This window comes from Typopeltis vanoorti, chromosome 9 (genome assembly GCF_054136105.1).
Source record: "Typopeltis vanoorti isolate ZY-2024b chromosome 9, IOZ_Tvanoo_1.0, whole genome shotgun sequence".
NCBI classification, from domain to species: Eukaryota; Metazoa; Arthropoda; class Arachnida; order Uropygi; family Thelyphonidae; genus Typopeltis; species Typopeltis vanoorti.
This window is the reverse complement of record NC_143557.1, coordinates 34509555-34521907: the sequence shown is the minus strand read 5'-3', so window position 1 is coordinate 34521907 and position 12353 is coordinate 34509555. Positions and strand designations below refer to the sequence as shown.

General features: G+C 37.1%; 1 protein-coding gene across 2 annotated transcripts in view; it reads left to right on the top strand.

Annotated features, from left to right (window-relative positions):
• Window positions 1–12353, top strand: part of LOC150102965 (sorting nexin-14-like) — a 793179-nt gene that overhangs the window by 489418 nt on the left and 291408 nt on the right. The gene's annotated exons all lie outside the window — the stretch shown is intronic.

Below are 12353 nucleotides of genomic sequence, written 5' to 3'. Positions count from 1 at the left end.
TGGCCAATACCTTAATGCATAACAGTATACATATCCACAGGGAGATGTGTTTTGCATAAGGTCTACTGATAGCACTGTCAATGACAGTGCTATCAGTAGACCTTACTCAAGCATTCGATAATGTCTGGCATCCCTTTCTATTCCACATCCTCCAGCAAATTGGTGTAGGTAAAAAACTACTATCTGTTATCAAAGGAGCCTATGCCAATTCAACAACCTCCTAGTTAATGGGTTCCCGTCAGACCCAGTAAAAATTCAAAAAGGAGTCAAGCTAGGTTGCCCACTTAGTCCACTGCTCTTTGCATTGGTTCTTGAACCTTTCTTACAGGAAGTCAACAATACACATGCTGTGCAAGGAATAACAGTTCCTTCAACTATAAAAGAAATTAAGGTATAAGCATATGCTGATGATGTAGTGGGAACTTTGAAGGATAATGATTCCATATATATATTTTGTGGTATTTTGGAAAAATTCAGCAAAAAGCAATGGATTAACTATTAACTCCCCAACCGGCCACGACGTCTATAGACGTCGAGATAAATCTGGATACGACGCTCTAAAACCCATTCAATAACATGAATAAGAAGTGCAATTTGGTGTCACTATTTCATCCACATTGGCTGGTAGGGAGGTTAATGCAGACAAGACAAAATTAAAAGTTTTTGGAAAGTTGGATCTTGAAGGCATTCCTTTTGGGCTAACCCCTCACTATACTTGGAATTTCCTTCTCCACTTACCCAATAATACCAGTTCAAGAACTTTGAAACCTTAGAAGACTGAAAAATTGGGCCACTTTCCTTTTCTTCTAAAGCCATAGTACTCAAAACCATAATCTTCCTTGCTCAGTTGTACATAATAAATATTACTGATATCACAGAATCTGAAGAAAAGCAAATATATAATAAACCTGTGCAATTTTTTTTTGGTCCAGCTGATCAAAGAAGCATGGAGGATTTGGACTTCCAGTCTTAAAATTCTGCTATTTAAGCAATACATCTTCAAAAATCCATAAAAGATTGCAGACTAATCACACATGTGCAAACCTCCTGTACTGCCTGGGTTTTCATATACCACTGTTTGGAGTTAATGATTATAAAGGTCCAAAAGCTGAGATTTTTTCTGAATACTACAACACTTTGTGCTTAACTCTCAGATTACTAAAACAGTCTAGAATTGACATTCATTCCATTAAAAAAAGTAAAATTTAGTATAAAGAAATCTTTAATCTCTTTCGCTTCAAAGTTCCACAGTTAGGTACTGACAACAATACTTTGTTTCATAACTTGTTATTGAAGTTCCAAGGATATCCTAACAGGAGGAATCTTGCTTGGAGAATTGCATATGGCTGCCTTCCAGTCAATACCATCAAATGGAGGTACTTTACTTTCACATCGGAGATCCAATCTGTGACATTTGTTACCAATTGGAAACAGTAGAACATGCATTCTACAGCTGCCCTCTTGCCTGCATGCTTGGAATAGATTATATAATGTGTTTGGCATTCCATTGCTTACAACAGAACAAGTTATTTTTTTGCAATACCCACTACATGTCAGCAATGGGAAGAGAATTTTGATCTTTATAATTAATGAATTAAAATACCATTTATGGAAGGAGAGAGAAACATGGATTCGAAATCCAGCAATATGACATCTAAATGCTTTATAATATTATAATGTGGAAATTTTATTGTTCAGTCAGATGAAGATCTGGCTGGGCATTCTTTCTAAATCATCTGATTTAGAAAGAAGCATTCTAGTAGATATGAAATTTATGACTAGATGGTGTAGACCACCCACATTATGCAATATTCAACAAGGTCTATTCTTACTATGAGAGGTTTTTTAAATAGTTCCATCCTCTTAATTCAATGTGGTCTTATAGTCAATTGCAGGGATGACTGGAGATTAATCTGAGGCAGAGAAGGCCAACTCAAGGCAGTTAACCCCAGATGGGACTAACCACCTGGGTATCGGTCATTTTTGCACTTTAGTTTCCATTGGTCTTTTGTTGTTCATCTATATGAAATTGGTGAAAAAGGAAAACTGATAGCATTTGGCTGATATAAAAGAGCTGAGGCCTTTTCTCTGTCTCTCATGCTATCTATCTATCTGTTTTTTTCTTTCTACTAATACTATCAGTCTTCCAATGCAATCTTCCTACTTTGTGGTGTTTCTGTGGACCTGACCATTGTTTCTTTCTGGGCAGGAATAAGAATCATAAGGGACCTCCTGCCCCAGACATTCAAATGGAAAACATTGACATGCCTACCACTGAAAAGCAATATCAACAGATGCAAGCGCTGCTATTATAAAAGCCTTTCCAAATATTGCTAACCTCAGGGAATCCTTATTGTATCATCTGAAGCCTCACTTCCATGTCTTCCTTCCAACTACTAGAAAATATACCATTTTCTCATCTCAATGCCTCCAACTTCGCCCTTCGTATATTCATCCTTATCCCTTTCAGTTTTCAGTGGGATCTTCTTATAAATCAAGCTGTGCCAAACCAGATTCTGACATAACAGTGGAGGCTGTGGAATAACATCTTGCCAACTCATACTAATCTCTGCAAATTTCAACTTAGAGAATCTTATCTGTGTCTATTCTGTGAAGTTTCAGGTACCTTGGACAGAACAAGGTACCTGAAACAAAGCGACGATCACCTATGCATGGGCCTATCACCTATGCATTAATCCATACAGAAGAGAGAGAACAAACACAGAATATGCAATTTCCTCTTCGTCTGAGGCAAGACTGTCATCTATGGCTTCTACGTTAAGCACACAAGAAATATCCAGCACCCATCCATCACCAAATCTGAACAAACCCTCGTGTAGCCTACATTGAAAACTACACAGCAGGCTTTCTATAGAATTTGATTATTACAAAGAAACAAGAACTGTAGCAAAATTCATAGAGGAGAGGAATCCAACTGGTACCCTTTCGTGGATTTCTGATGATGATGATAGACTTCAGCTGAAAGATAACTAAAAGTGATACTGAACTGCAGTGTTGTCTCTTACTAAAAAGACAAATCCTGTCTACCTTTCTATTGTATATCCAAAAGGAAAATCCTTTTATCTCTGTAATATACATTCTTATAATATGTAAGTAGTCCTTTATGTTGCCTATCTTCCAATCTATATTTTATCCACTTTAATAAAAAAAAATAATAATAATACTATCAGACTCGCTTGCACCCCTATACTAGCTACTCTAGTCCTATGATGAGCACCCTTTACTTTTTCACCTCAATAAAGGATGAAAGCCACCCGGGTAGTTGCCCTTCCCATAATGCATAGCATTATACAACGTAAGAATATGTAGTGTACTAAGACAATTGATGTGAAGTCATTAGCTTCTGTTTACAAATAGCCCAGTCGTGAAGTTCCTTATGCGTAAACTTTGTTTACTTATACTTGAATAAAGGATGAAACCAAGAATATAATTTCTTAGCATCTTTAATTTATACCATGTTGTAGGCCTGTCTGTTTGGAAGATTATTGACAAATTAGGGCATATCAGGTCAACAAGGTAATTGTAAGGCAGTTACCTTGGAAATTGTCTGAGTACTGCTCCTAATGTTCTTATGACAACTATGGAACTGTTGTTATTTTGTTCCAAATTTGTTGTATTCTAATATGCAAATCTCTATACATGGTTAATTTTTCATGTATTTTCCTTCTTCTCCATTATCTTCCAATAATTGCCATTTTATAACCCATACTCATTTTTGCTCTTCATTGTTCAACGTTTAGACATCTGGAACACAATATGCTAGCCATCATATTGTGTTCCAGATGTCTAAACGTTTTTAGTCTCATGTTATCTGTGTAGCATTTTCAGTAACTTTTTATATGTATGTTCTTGAGGCATTTTTAAAGTTGGTAAACCGATTTCCTGTACAGTTTCCATTGTATAGCTTTTGCAACCCATCATATCCTTGCTTATAGTTTGTATGTGCAATCTTGCTGGAAGCAAGAGTTATTCAGATAGTCCACTGTTTCTTCTTTATCTCTGCACAGTCAGCATTTTCTATCGCTGTTGATCTTTTCAAATTTTCCGTTTATTACATTCATTTATGCTTGTTCTTGATCAGCAAGTCTCAGACCATCTGTATGTACCTTTTTGAATGGTTTCCTGCTGAGGTCATTGCCAAGACAAGCAAATGTAAACATTCCCTTCAAGTGCTTTATTTTTCTGATCTTGTGAACTTTTCACCATTTCTTTCCTCTTATACCTTTCTTGAATTTGTTTCATTCATTACTTGTTCTTTGTTGATCCTCACCGAGCATATTTTCTGTAACTTACCTTGATGTAATAATTCAATTCTCTCTTTTCTTCTTCTACTATTTGCTTGACTTGTAAAAGTCCACATCCTCCACTTTTCTTGATCAGATACATCACTATGTGGAATGTAAGGAATGATTTATTGATATTAATTTTCTTGTTTTATGATCAAGTACAACCAAATTGACTTGTGTGCCATCAGTTATCCTTGCTGTATATTTGAATGCAGGGATGGCCCATTTATTGATTGCTACAGTACAGTGTTGCCTTCATTGAGTTTGCACTCTAGAATATTTCTGACTTTTCAAATATTCAGAACTTTTTTTTTTTTTACTATGGAATACAAAAAATGTCTTCTGCCTCAATAATTCCTAGGTATTTGTAGGATTCATTCAGGGACATGGTTTTGATTCTCCTTCCATCTGCAAATTTAATTCATTGTTATCAGTTATTTTGCCTTGAACTAAAGATATCATGTACAATTATCAACTCCGTGTTCCATAAAAATGTCTTCACTAAAGATTTGGGCTGTTTTGGCAGTGACTGAATTTCTCTGGATCTAGAATTCAATACTAAAATGAATAGTAGAGGTGATAATGAATCACTTGGAAAATTCCACTCTTGATATTCACTGCACATAGATTATCACCATGGACTATTAGTTGAGTTTTCCATGTGGTCATAACTGTATTCCTAATGGTTTTACTCACAGAAAAAAATTCTGTACATTTTCTAATTCAAGTGTGTGGTAAGGAGGAGTCCAGATTTTTTTTCTAATCTGGCCACATCAATCCTTAATATTCAAGTGATCCTTTGAACTAAATCACAAGATTCCTTACTGAACTTCAACTCTTTGTCCACTGTCATCCCAAAATCAGTATAATGCACAGCTTAAAACCATTCATCTTGAAGTGCATGCATGACCTTACACTTTGCCACATTAAACTGACAATTTTTATCCTATATCTATGCTGAATCTGTTTATTATTATTTAAATCATCCTTCAGATCTCTACATCACCTTCATTAACTATTGCCCTCCCCAGTTTCATCATCAGAAAACTAAAAAAAAAAAAAAAAAAATCAGCTAACGCCTTTTTATTCCCGTATACAGGAGTAGGCGAGGCCATTATTATTATTATTTCGGGCAACTCCAAGGAGTCGACAAACTCATCGAGGGAGGCTCTAACATCATGTCAAGAACAACTGTTCGACATTCACACAGTATCTATCTTACCTCGCCCTGAACTCATTCACGGTCATAGCACCCACAACAGACTCTGGCAGCTTATTCCACTCATTCACCACTCTCCAAGTAAAAAAACCTAGCTCTAACACCCCTGCTAACCACATTCTTGCCCAGCTTCCATGTATGGACCCTAGTCCTCCCACCACCAGTCCTATTCTCAAAAATATCTTCTGGATTAATCCTATAGAAACCCTTCAGTAATTTGAATGTCTCAATCATATCACCCCTGTTCTGCCTATCAACCAATTTTTGCAACCCACAAATCTTCAACCTGTTCTCATAAGGTTCATTCCACAGACCTGCTCACTCGTCTCCACCTCCTCGCCATCAAGAAGAAACCTAGGTGACCAAATCTGGGCACAGTAGTCTAGATGGGGTCTTATCAAGGCTCGATATACAGGAACAATAACTTGTTTGTCTCTGCTTGTTCAAGTATTTTTCAGCAACCAAGTGATTTGATGAGCTGATTTAGCCACTTTTGCAATGTGCCCCCTAAACTTCAACTCCCTATCCACCAACACTCTTAAATCCCTAGCCTCATCAATCTCCTGGAGTACAGTTCTACCAATGTGATATACTGCTGCTAATCTTTTCACTCCAAAAGGCATAACCTTACACTTTGCCACATTAAATTGACATCCATTCTCCTTAGCCCAGTCCTCCAAACTATCCAAAACATCCTGTGCTCACAATTGCTCTACCCAACTTTGCATCATCAGCAAACAAGTGAGCACTTTCTCTCAGATCCTTTCCTATATCGTTAATGAACAAATTGAAAAGTAGTGGTCCAAGAACAGAACCCTGCGACACACCACTAGTCACAAGCCGTCTTTTGGACTCTACTCCTGAATAAACCACTCTCTGGTATCTCTCCATCAACCACCCTCTTATCCATCTCACCAACCCTATATCCATCCCCATCTGCTCCAGTGCACTGATTATAGTTCCATGTGGTATCCTGTCAAAGGCCTTGGCAAGGTCCAGTAGAATCACTGTAAACCCATTACCCTTATCCAGTTCAGCCGTCACTATATTATAAAACGTGAGCAAGTTACTGAGGTATCCATCTCCAACCATATTTGCTCTCTATTTGATGGGTTTATCTATTTACACTGTTTTTAATTAAGAATTTCCTTGAATAAAGAAACCATATTACTTACAAAAATTATGCATAAAGCAAGTAAATGGAACTGTCAGTTCCTTAGCACGTTCTCTTAAAACAAGTTTTGAAATCATCCCATCCAGTCCCATTGTCTTATTGTCTTCCAGTAAAATACATTCTCCTCATTTACTAAAATCCTCTTTTGTTGGGATGAAATGCCTCAATAAAGTGATCATTAAATAGCTCTATAATATTATCTGCATTAATCACTTGACCTTCTTTCCCCATCTAATAGGTTTTTATCCACAATTATTTCTCCTCCCCCTTATTGTCACATAATGAAAGAATTCCTTAGGATGTTCCTCACTGACCCCCCCCCTTATGCATTGCTGATATCCCTCTCTTGCAATTCTTCCACAATGAACTGCTCTAAGTTGATTTCTAAGATTATTATAGTCACCCATCTTATAATTCTGTATGTTAGAGTGGTCTGAAAGGTTCTCGGCCTTGACCATAGATGGCAGCACTATTGGCAAGATTTTTTTTTTCTAAGTTGGTACATCTGTCATAAGCATCCATGTGAAATTGCAAGTCATTCTATCAAGTAGTTTGTTTTATACAGCTGCCTGAAGCCAAAGTGTTTTCTGTATCTCTTGAAAGGCTAAAATTGAGTATTGTGTGGTTATAAAATTCTTTGTAAAAGAATGTTTAACGGCAAAAGAAATTCATTCAAAGTTCATAAAAGTTTATGGGCACTCTTTTCCTTCGTTTTCAACAACTAAGAAATGGGCTGCCAAGTTTAAACGTGGCCGTATCAGCCTTGAAGATGATCCACGTGAAGGACGTCCAAACAACGCCAGAAATCATTGATCAAGTGCGTGAAATTGTGCTGAGACTATAGGCATTTCAAAAGAACTTGTAGGATATATTTTGAATGAAGAATTGCAAATGAAAAAGCTTTGCTCAAGATGGGTGTCGCACTTGCTCACAACAATCAAAATATCAGAGATTTTCACAACATGAAAATCTCTGAACATTGCTTGGAGGGTTTTAAGAAGAATATAACCGATTTTGTGCATTGATTTATTACTATGGATGAGACTTGGATTCACCATTACACACCAGAATCCAAACAGCAGTCAAAACAGTGGACAGAAGCCGGTTGTTCAGCGCCAAAGAAGACAGAGTCGGTTCCATCAGCAGGAAAGGTTGTGGCATCGGTGTTTTCGATGCTAAAGGCATTTTGTTTATTAATTATCTTGAAAACAGTAAAACTGGGGAATATTATTCCGATCTTTTAAGTAGACTAGACAAAAAAATCTGTGAGAAAAGACCCGCTTTACAGAAGAAAAAATCATCTTGCATCAGGACAATGCACCTGCCCACAAAGGTGTTTTGGTAATGGGAAAATTAAGAGATCTGCACTATGAATTGTTGGGACATCCATCCAATTCCCCAGATTTGACTCCCTCTGACTTCTGTCTCTTTCCGAAACTAAAACTCTTACTTGCTGGTCAGTTCCTTGCTTGTTTTTCTTCGAATCAAGAGGTGATTGCAGCTGTAGAGGAGTATTTTGCAAATCTTACTGAGAACCACTACAGGGATGCGATAATAGCTCTGGAGCATTGTTGGAATGAATGTATTAGCCTTAAGGGAGATTATGTTGAAAAATAAAAATAATTTTGAAATTATAAATTTGTTATTTCATTGTTAGGCTGAGAACTTTTCAGACCATTCTCATAAATTCTTTTCTCCTTAATGCTTCTGCATGTCTGCTCAGCATTCCAAGTCAACAATTCATAGTCACTCTCACCACAGATCCAAAACTATTCAACCACATGTTATCTCTACTACATGTTTCCTGAGACACCTGTCCTTCAAAAATTCCAGAAATTATATTCCTTTACTACTGTATGCTTCTTCTTATGCTCAGTTTATACTGCTATAGCTAAAATCTCCCATAATGATAATTCACTTAACTCTGTGTTCCCTGGCCTATGGCAACATAGGCCAGGGAACACAGATATCTTCTCTTGCCTGCCTCTACCTCACACCATATGCTTACAAAACTATTAGTGCCATTCCCTTCCAAATTCTCTACTCTGAGAGGACTCATCTTATCATTTATTATAATGGAAAGTGGTTGACAACAGATCATGTCCTAACAGGAAAAGAAGTAGAGGAGTACAGCATGACATGATCTGCTGTCAACCACTTTCCACTTATTCCAGTAATCTTAGGTTAGGCTGAGGCTACCAGTGCCACCAATTCACTTTCTTTATTCATGATACTTTTTGCATTTGTATAAAGAAACATCAGTGCATTGTCACCATTTCTGTACCTATTATTATTCTCTCCAGACTCCATTTAACTTTCTCCTATGTCCTAAGTGACTATCCCCTCAAGATTCATTTTGGCAACTCTAGTTTTCCTTTCCTAGCAGTCTCACATGCCCCAAGAATCTCTACAGATGCCTAAGCCCCCTTCCATGTTCAAATGCCATCCATCTATTGCATACAGCTTTCTTCTGTCCTCCAATGCACTCCTACCATCCATTGACATATTCTAGACCTCTTTTTTGATACATGAATTCTCACTATCATGCCATTCATTATCTCTGCTCTCCTTCTTAATTCTGCATTATCATATCTGGATAAAACACTGTCTTCCCTCTCACTTTTCTGCTGCACAGTTCCTAACAATAACCTCAAATCTCTTGCCACCTGATTCACGCTACTTCTCAGATCATTTGTACCATCATCACTGTTATCATACATATTCTCACGTTACATTATAGCCATAGACACACTCTGTTGTTCCTCCAAGTAAAAAAACACTCTGCTAACATTCTGTTCTGTATACCATGCATCATTGAATCTGCATACATTGCTCATTTGCATCCCTCACTCTCTCTTCTGACATTCTCCTTGTTCTCTCATTTATCATCTGCCTTCCTCACATATCCCTTGCTCATTTGCTCTCTCTCTCTCTTGACTTTTTCTTGCCCCCATCCACTCATTCTCTCTCTTTCTCTCGACTGGCCTGAGACACACGCTTGTTTGTCTCAGGCTAGTCAGCCTTTTTAGTCTTCTAATCTCTCTTTTCACATGAATCAACTCAGTTTTCATACCTTCAACTTCCTCTCTCAGTACCTCTATCTCCCTCTACAAGCATATCTTATAGTCAAATCTTCCATATGTCCAGTCACACTACCTAATATCAAGTCCATAGTCGCCTCACCATGCTCACCTTCACTCCAATGACGCTACTTGTAACTGTCTCCAGCAAACACTCATTTCCTTAGCCCATTGTTGTCACTGATGCTGGAGATAAAATATTCTAAAAACCTATGAAAAGCTTACATCATTCCTTATGTGCTGGAATTATTTTGATTCAGAAATTAGATTATTAGATTATTTATTAGAATAATCTAATTTAATTTCATTTAAAAATTAAAAAAAAAAAATGGTGTCTAATGTGTTGCACAAATGATTCATTCCATGAGGTTGAATGATTTGTGACCAGTATTTGAAGATACATCTACAGGAATAGAATGTGAAGGTGAAGATGTTGACAGTGCATGGGAAATGATAAGGCAGAATCTAACACAAGCAATGCATAATTGCATACCAAGAGTTAATTGAATTAATAGAGTAAGAGTGATGAGATGGATGAATGGTGAAATCAAGCAAGTATTGTTACAAAAGACGTTGCTATGGAGGAAGTACAAGACAGTTTGCAGTGTACAGATGCATGAAGAATATAAAGTGCAGGCCAGAAAAGTGACAAGCATGGTTAAAAATGAAAAAGTAGAATATGAGAGGAGATTGGTCAGTAAGGCCTGAGCTAATTCAAGGGAATTTTTCTACTACATGGCAAGTAAGAGGAAAAATAATTATGGCAGGTTGATGTTGGTGGATAGTTATGGTAGCAGAGTAACCATAGCATATAATATAGTGAAATTATTTAATGAACACTTCATAGTGGTGTGAATGATGCTGTACAACATGTAGAAGGGAAGCAAAAATTAGGAGAATTAAAGGTGAAAGAATCAGAAGTGTATCAAGTCTTGCTTTGGTTAGGTGTTAATAAGGCTGTGGGAATGGATGATATATCACAATGTATTTTTAAAGCACCTGCAAAAGATGCTTTAAATCCTTTTCCCACTCTGAGTCTTGCATTGAGGAAAGATTCCTAAGGGGTGGAAAGAGGGCAAAATAATACTTCCCCGTGAGCATGGTTCAAGAACAGGTGATCAAAGCTGCAGTTATGATCAAAGTGTTGGAAAATTGGTTAGAAATAGAATTGATGAACATAAAATTATATATGATGGTCAGCATGGATTTGTGAAGGACGGGTCGTGTTTTAGCAATCTGTTTGTGTTGTATAAGGGAGAATTATATACAATGATATTCTTGGACTTTTCAAAAGTATTTGATAGATTACCACATGATAAGTTGATGTACAAGCTGCATAGGATAGGAATAGGTAGAATAGTTAATTGGTTAGATGGATCAGAGATTGGCTTTCTGAATGATACCAGCAAGTTATGTATGATGGAGCCATGTCTCAGAAAAGGAAGGTGACCAGTGGCATGCCTCAGGGTTCTGTTCTTGGACCCCTACTGTTTAACCTCTTCTTTGTTAATGATATTTTATGTGGAATGACTAGGGATCTTCAAATGTTTGCCGATGATGCAAAGTTAGATAGAATTATCAGGAGTAGTGCTGATGTTAATTCTCTACAGGAAGATTTGGATAGACTATTAGCTTGGACAAATGAGTGGGGTTGCAATTTTAATGTTAATAAATGCAAGATGTTATACTTTGGGATACAGAGATATAAGGCTCTGTACTATATTGGTAGAGCTGTACTTTAGGAAGTGGATGAGATTCGAAATCTTGGAGGACAGTGGACTGAAGTTCCGAGGGCATATCGTATAGCTGCTATGATAAAAAAAAATAGTACATTGACATGTAGGGATAAGGAAGTGGTGCCTCTATATAAGACATTGGTCAGACCACATATGGACTATTGCACTCAGAATTGGTCACCTAGTTTTCATTGTGATGTGGAAACATTAGATAGGGTCTAAAGACAAATCACCAAAGTGATATCAGGACTTTGGAGTGTTGGATAAAGAGCATTTGAAAGAATGTGGATTACAGAGGTTGGTGGAGGAGGAAAAGAGGAGATATGATAGAGACCTTCATGTTAAGGGATTCTATCAGATTAATACAGAAGAAATTATAAAAAAAATAGTGGATGTTAAGATGGAAAGAATGAGAGGCCATTCTTGGAAGTTGTATAAAGATGTGAAGAAGAGTGTAATAAGTAGAGTTTTTACATGGAGAGTTAGTGAGTGGAATGCATTACTTGAGTGCTTTGTGAGTGCAGGTATCGTAAATAATTTCAAAGCTCATTATGACAAGCATGTTGCTGGTTGAGTGAGCCTCCCACGATGAGTCTTTTGGCTCCATGGAGGGTTACCAAATAATGACACTAATAATATAAGATCTTTCAGGGAAATGCAGAGAGTAGGAGAGTTTTACAAATTATAACGAAATTAGGTACTAAAAAGAATTCAGGATAAAGGTAGCAATGCAAAGTGCAGGAAACAGCAAGTTTAGACTATTTGATGTGAGCCAAGAGCAAATAGATGAAATACATAATGTTGAAGATTGGTGTGTGTACCAGCAATGCTGAAGAT